The sequence below is a fragment of the Euprymna scolopes genome, chromosome 6 (genome assembly GCF_053919585.1).
Source record: "Euprymna scolopes isolate OS-2025 chromosome 6, ASM5391958v1, whole genome shotgun sequence".
Lineage (NCBI taxonomy): Eukaryota > Metazoa > Mollusca > Cephalopoda > Sepiida > Sepiolidae > Euprymna > Euprymna scolopes.
In genome coordinates, this window is record NC_136487.1 from 125198916 (window position 1) to 125205528 (window position 6613).

Sequence of the window (6613 nt, forward strand, 5' to 3'; positions counted from 1 at the left end):
AAATTCAATTTTTACGGTAATTTTTTTGCTTAATAAGATGTTATGTGAAACTACAGTCTAGTTGAAACAAAAACATTTCTTAGTTATTTCATTTCATTATTAACATATTAATAACAAATACACAGTAGTTAGAAAACAAAACACGCTCATTATTAGTTGTTATTATCAGCAGTCGAGTTGTTGTTTTTTTTTCTTTCTAGGTTGTACAGTCAACTCGCTGATTTCGTTTCGCTAAAGTTTGTGTTTCGTTCCATTTTTTACATCGATTTACGCCCGCCATCTTGCGTACGACTTTAGTCAAGATTGTCCAAGGAATGAACGGCTTAAAATTTTTTAGAAAAAAAATATTATATGCTTTTTTTTCACGGCAAACTCCCCCACCCCTCACAAAAGTTGAGGTTCATGTAGAATAAAAAATCAAATGATAAAACTTTTTTTATTATATTTTTTCAAATCTAGTACAATTTGTATTGTGGTCACTAAAGTTTTCAATTTTGAAAATAATTTTAATTTACAGAGTGGGGGAGATAGTTAAAAATATTCAGCTTCCAGAAAAAAAAAAACGTTTCCATAGAAAAATATTTCAAGAAGATCACTTCTTGCTTAACCGTCCTAAAACGCTAGAATAGTTTAAATATGGAGGTTTATTTTACATTAAATTTACACATGAAAATGACCCCTACTCTAAATTCTTAAATTTATTCTTTTGTTTATTTTTTCTCGCTTAATGAATGATTTTCCAGACTATCTAAGAAAGCAAGAAAAAAAAATAAGGAGAGAAAAATAAATACAAAACGAATAAATGTTACCAAAGGCAAGTTAAGTAACTCTCCTTCCTAGTAAAAGAATGTATTTTACTTTTACAAAGGAAACAATTCGAACTTTCGCATTACATTAAATAAAAGTTTAAACATGAAATAAACAGTAAAAATATGTCAGCAATTAATTTTCAATTGATAAAACACATTTTGAATGGCTTTAAAATCGGTTTAAAAATACACTTACATTTTATATTATCAACTTTTCAATGTTTTTGGTACACAAAAATTAAGATAAAAATTTAAATGAATCGCTTTTGGAATCGGAAAATAGGGACGCATTTTTCCAATACCTCAAAAAATTCCGATATTTTTACAACCTTAAACTTATTTTGATATAAAATTTAAGATTTTTTGTTAACTTTAATTAATTTTTTTTTTCTATTTTCTGTTTTACTCTCTCAAAATGTCGCTCCTTGTTACGTGCCATACGGTGCGGATAGCCCCCCCCCCCGTCACACCTTGCTACACCACTGGTTTCTCGTGAAGTGCGTTATAAGCTTTCATCGATTTGATGCTTGTTTGAAATTTGGAAAGAAATGGCGTTTAGTCTATGAGATTTTTCTTCACACGATTTTTTCATTCTTTTCTGAATGTGCATCAACAATATGTTGCTTTCTCTTTGATGCATATGCATTATTATTGAATAGAAAAAAATGTATTTTAGATAAAAAACAAAAAAACACTATTACGTACTGACGTGTCGTGTCGAAATTAGTAAAAATTTCAAAAATTCCAAAAAATAATAAAGAAGAATATCTGATAGAAATATTTCTTACACACACACGCAGAAACATCACTATTATCGTATATTATTGACCTGCAATTTGAAATCGCAATTTGAAAACTGAAAGCAAGAAAAATAAGTCAGTTTATTACACGGAATTGGTCTCAATAAAAGGAATCGATAAAACTGCATTATTCGATGAATTTTATTTTTTCTTGCAATCAGTTTTGTATTCGATCATTTTTCGTTATTTTTTTAATGTTTACTAATTTCGGCAAGGCGCGTCAATGGTTTTACTTAAAATACATTTTTTGATATTCAATTATAATGCACAAGAACTTGCCCTTTTGTAAGAAGCGATCATTTTCTTTTCTTGCTGTCAGTGTCCACTATGGGGTCGCCAAGGATGATTCCTGCTCGTTGCTCCTAACTACCCCCTTACCCTTTCCGCTTCTTGAATCTCCCAGAGATTTTTTTTTACTATAGCAGCACGCTTTTTTCGATTTTATTGGCTTGAGTGATCTGATTTGATGAGGTGCGCCCTTCCTCATGTCTGGGAACTCCCGGTCCTTTATATTTGGAAATATATTTCAGTCTTAAAATACTGGCACAAGTGTCAACAAGTCTGTCATTATAATTTTTACGTCAAATATGTTAATATAACACATTCCGGATATACTACATGAGTAAGAAAACTTTCAGATCACTTGCAGTCACGGGTGGATGGCAGGGGATAAGATTTAATTGTGTGCTGTTATGATTATGATTACATTGAAATAAACTAGTATTGTTTTTTATTGTGATTTATCAGACAGTGGATATATCTTCTTAGGAGAGCTATATATATAACATAATCCTTCAACAGAGTAATGTATGGAGCAAACATACTTGAGTGTCGACTCTGTAAAGGAAGAAATGGCTGAGCATGCTTTTTTCCATTGTGAAAAGGTGCACTCATTTCACAGTTATGTCAACTTTCTAAGGGTGAAACGAATGCCATTTCTTGTAATTCTGACTGTAACAAGAATAGTACTGTAGACAGTATGACAAAACAAATTCTATGGTGATGTCTCTTTTTCTCATCAAGATCTGATTTTAAGGTTTAAGCATCAGCTTAAGTTTAAGATCAGATGTGGTAGGAAAAAAATTCATTGAGTTTGAAGAAAGTTGTACTACTTGAATAAGATGGCTTTCAAACAACCCTGTACATATACCTTTCCTCGTGAGTAGAGACATATTATCACTATAGAATATATATGTAACAATATCATTACGAATAAAGGCAGGAAATGGATGATGCAACACAAGCATCATTGACAGGACAATCGCATTCCAGCTATACTATTTGTGTAAGATGGCATTCAAACAACCCTGTACACCAGTAAAATGTACAGCATCAGCTTATGGTAAAACTCAGATGTGGTTGGAAAAGATTGCATTCCATTGAGTTACAGTAAAGATTGTTACATATATCTCCTCTTCGAGGGGGATAAGTAACACTATTATTAGGTTAGTGCAAAAACAATATCGTTTTCTCACATATGTTACTTTTATGTATGACTTCTGAATTAATTCATTGATATATATATAGCCATGCTACATATCATTTTGAAGCGCATTTTTCGCTCTATCTAATCGTGTTATTCGTTACCGTTCTCAATCTCTTCATTCATTTTTTGCAGGCTTTTCGACAGCGTGGACAAAATTCAAATCCGACGATTTTCGTGTTCCAGTTCAAACTAGGCCGAAAAGCTGCCGAGACAGCTCGTGATATCAATGATGCGTTTGATCCAGGAACCGCTAATGGACATGTGTCACAACGGTGGTTCAAGAAATTCGCAATGGTGACGAGAGCGTCGACGATGAAGACGGCCACGGCCGGGCAACTGCGGTTGATAAGGAACATTTGAAAGCCTTAATTAGAGTCGATCCTCGCAAAAACACACGAGAAGTTGTTGTCGAACTCGAGGTCGACCACTCAACAGTCATTCGCTATTTAAAGCAAATAGGGAAGTAAAAAAAAAAAGTTGGATACCACATGAATTAAACAGTAATAAAAAAATCCGTCGTTTTGAGGTGTCTTCTACAATCCTTCTGCGCAACAAAAACAACCCATTTCTCGAGCGGATTGTGACGTATCCTCTACAACAACCGGCGACGTTCGGTACAGTGGTTGGATGCCGGAGAAGCTCCATAATACTTCCCGAAGCCGAAATTACACACAAAAAAAGCTATGGTGACTGTTTGGTGATCTTCGGCATGTCTCATCCATCACAGCTTCTTGAATCCGGGCAAAACGATTACAGCGGAGAAGTACTGTCGACAAATTGACAAAATGCGCCAGAAACTTCAACGTATGTACAAAAAATTGGTCAATATAAAGGGACTAATTTTCCAGCATGACAAGGCTCGCCCGCATGCTGCTCAACTAATCCTGTAAAAGCTGACCGAATTGGACTACGAGATTCTGCCTCATGCACCATATTCACCGGACCTCTCGCCCACCGATTATCACTTTTTCAAGCCTCTCGACAACTTCCTACGCAAAAAATGCTCCTAAAGCCGAGATGATGCCGAATTGGTCTTCATCGCTTCCAGAGTTCCGGTTATCTATGCTAATGGGATAAATAATCTTGTTTCTTGATGGCAAAAATGTGTCGATTCTAATGGTTCTTATTTCGATTAATAAAGTTTATTATGAAAGGAGTTATGATCTTTTGAAGTTGAACGTCAAAAAGCGACATTATTTTTGCACCAATCTAATATTACAAATAAACGCAGAAACAACGCGTGTGGTTATTAGAACATTTGCATTTGATCTATACTACATGGGTAATAAAACTTTCAGATCATATACATGTACATATTACCGAAAACTAAAGAACCATTTTCAATTAACCACAGATGGCGTTGAGTCCTGTAGAAAAAATATACATGGTGCAATTTTAAGTTTTCCTCTGAGTGATAATGGCGTACAACAGAAGTTAAGAATGGGCATTATTTTTTTTTTTTTTAATTTTCATTCGTTTCGTATACAAGTAGGCTTCTCCTCTGTTAGGATTGAACTAAATGACGAAAAGAAATTAAAACAAACAGTCACATTTTGATGTACGTATTTCCAATACAGTTACAGGATAGAGAACAAGAGACATGACCCTAAATTTTTCAATGTTACAATCGAACATTTATTTTCTGACAAATGTTTTAAAATAGTAAACGGTTATTGTAACATCTAAACCCTAACCGCTATGCATAGAGACGGATATCTTTAGGTGGAGTATGCGTGTTTTCAATTTTAACTATAACAAAAATTAAACGTGTCAAGGGAAGTGACGTAAGTAAACAGGAAATATATTTGTGCTAGTATATATGAAAAAATAAATAAAGAAAGAACATGTACTACACTGCGCCATTGATGTAGCATGCCATTTGCATGGATTAAACTTATTTAAGAAGAAGATCGGAGTTTACATCGGCCGATACATTGTGAAAATAACAATTGTCCGGATAATCCAAATAATGCGAATTATCAATCCTCATCTAAAAACATTCCAGAAACAACCTCCGAACTTCTTTTGGTGTGTCTTGTCGAACTCGGATATCTTTCTGTCGAACTCGGGAATCTGCACGGAATTTCGAAGAGAACCCTTTATTCCACCCACGCTACCTCTGTAAATTAAATAATTCTGTGTAAATTCCCGAGTTGGACAATGTACACCTTGAATAAGGTCGAAATATATATTGGCCGATACGTTTTAAAAATAATTGTCCATGAAAGATTAAAAAGATATGAAAGAATTTAAAATACCTGATGCAAATGAACACGGTGAAAGATTTACTGGCACTTATCCAGTTCACAACCCAATTTCCGGCAACTTTGCGTCGCCATCTTCCAGCATGTTACGCAAGCAGTCGGAAGATGTCGAAGCTAAGACTATAAAAAAAATGCAGCGTCCACCCCTTTTCACCATGTTTAGAATAGCTTTGCAGTTAGAAAGCCATTCTTAAGATGGGTAAGGAGATGGGTTTCATGTGGACATAATTTAAATTCATTTTCGATTTATTTATTTATTTATTATTTAATAAGTTTCACACTTTCATTGAAAGTTGTCCTCTAACCGTTGATTGGACAATGGCTTCGGCATCCTTCGGCATCCTTCGGCATCCTTCGGCATCCTTCGGCGGCTTGCGTAATCTGCCGGAAGATGACGGCGCGAAGTTGTAGGAGGTTCGGTCATAAACTAGATAAGTATCGAGCCACTTATTAGATACATAGTTAATTTAGCATCGGTAAGAGGAGACAATGCAAAAATCAAATTAACCGCAACGAAAATGTTCCAGTCAAGAAAGTTCATTAACACTAAATCGACTTTATATACGCTGAACATTTTCTCTTGCATGTCGAGTGATAAAGAAAGGATTAATATTTTTTTTATTTAATAAACCTATCAATTGTCATCGTAGAATTTAAAATAGCTATTATTATTATTATTATTATTAAATTAAGACATATTTTGAAAGAGTAAAAATCATACAATTTAGTTAAATTATACGCTGTCTTAGTATTTTATACATAAAAAGAGCCTCGCATTGACCCCGACGTGATTTGAACACGCAACCTTCTGATCTGGAGTCAGACGCGCTACCGTTGCGCCACAAGACCATTGACAACAACCGAACACATAGCGAATATTGTTGTCCTGTTTAAATGTTCGAAATATAAAATAAATAAAATAAAAACAAAACATATTATTTTTAATTGTTAAATGATATTTACCTTCACACTTCGTGAAGTATATTTCTCTTGGTCCCAGGATACAAAGCTCCTTTTTTTCGGGATCATTACCTGTCGCTTGATCCCTTCCCATTCGTGGTGGAGCGCTGACAATACCATGTTGGTTATTCTTTGTTTCCTGTCCAGAGTTATCGTTTATGGGGTTGTTCGATTCGCTTTATGAAAAAGTAACCTCATGTCGAACTACCCATCATGAGGAGATAGGTACAAGGACATCTATGAAAATTATTACAACGTGAAGTTTGAACAAAGAAGAAAAAGAAAAAGAAGAAG

At 34.4% G+C, this 6613-nt stretch overlaps 1 non-coding gene across 1 annotated transcript; it reads right to left on the reverse strand.

The window, feature by feature from the left end:
• Positions 1-6136: 6136 nt before the first annotated feature.
• On the reverse strand, positions 6137-6208 carry Trnaw-cca (transfer RNA tryptophan (anticodon CCA)). Its single transcript has one exon. It is a non-coding gene; the product is annotated as a tRNA-Trp (tRNA).
• Positions 6209-6613: the final 405 nt, after the last annotated feature.